Source organism: Chrysochloris asiatica, unplaced genomic scaffold, assembly GCF_000296735.1.
Source record: "Chrysochloris asiatica unplaced genomic scaffold, ChrAsi1.0 scaffold00149, whole genome shotgun sequence".
In the NCBI taxonomy this organism is placed as follows: Eukaryota; Metazoa; Chordata; class Mammalia; order Afrosoricida; family Chrysochloridae; genus Chrysochloris; species Chrysochloris asiatica.
In genome coordinates this window covers 5,547,812-5,548,889 of record NW_006408667.1, presented here as the reverse complement: position 1 = coordinate 5,548,889, position 1,078 = coordinate 5,547,812, and positions in this window count along the sequence as shown.

Genomic DNA, 1,078 nt, shown 5'->3' with positions numbered 1-1,078 from the left:
ACGATTGTTTCCTCCGGACAATATGTCCAAAGTAGGAGAGACAAAGCTTAGCCATCCTGGCCTCCAATGAGCACTCTGGCTGCACTTCTCCCAAAACAGATCTATTGGTTCTTTTGGCAGTCCATGGCACTCTCAGTATTCTCCTCCAACACCACAACTCAAAGGCATCAATTCTTCTACGATCATTAAGTCATTAGCCTTGCAAAATTTTATCAGGTGATCTACAGCATTGTGATATTACCAAGGCCATATTTTGCAAATACTGATCCTTCCTGTTTGTTTGCAATGCTTGCATTCCAGTCATCAGTAATTCTCAATGCATCCTGATTGCATGTTTGATCAATATCAGACTGAAGAAGTTGGTAGAATTCTTCAATTTCATCATCACTGGCTTTAGTGGTTGATGAATAAATTTGAATAATAGTGGTATTAACTGGTCTTCCATGTAGGTATATGGATATTATCATATCACAGACAGCATTGTATCTCATGACTGATCTTGATATGTCCTTTTTGATGATGAAAGTAACTCCATTCCTCTTCAATTTGTTAATCCTTACATAGCAAATCACCTGATTGTTAGATTCAAAATGGCCAATTTCACCTCACTAATGCCTAGGATATTGATCTTTATTTATTGCGTTTCATTTTTGACAGTTTCCAATCTTCCTATATTCATACTTCGTACATTCCATGTTCTAATTATAATTGGATTTTGCAGCTGTTTCTCCTCATTTTGAGTTGTGCTCCAACAGCAAATGAAGATCCATAAAGCTTTACTTCATTCTCACCACCTCGGTCCACTGTATATTGAGGAGACAGCTCTTCCCCAGTTGTATTTTGAGTGTTTTCCAACCTGAGGAGCTCATGTTCTGGCACTGTATCTAGAAATCTTCCGATGCTATTCACAATGTTTCTGTATTCAATATTCTGGTGCTATCTGATAAGGTTCCACTGCTATTTATAAGATTTTCAGTGACTAAACATTCAGAAGCATTTTGCTTCTCTTTTTTCTGTCTTAGTCTGGAAGCTCGGCTGAAACCTGTCCACCATGAGTGATGCTGCTGGTCTTTAAGAT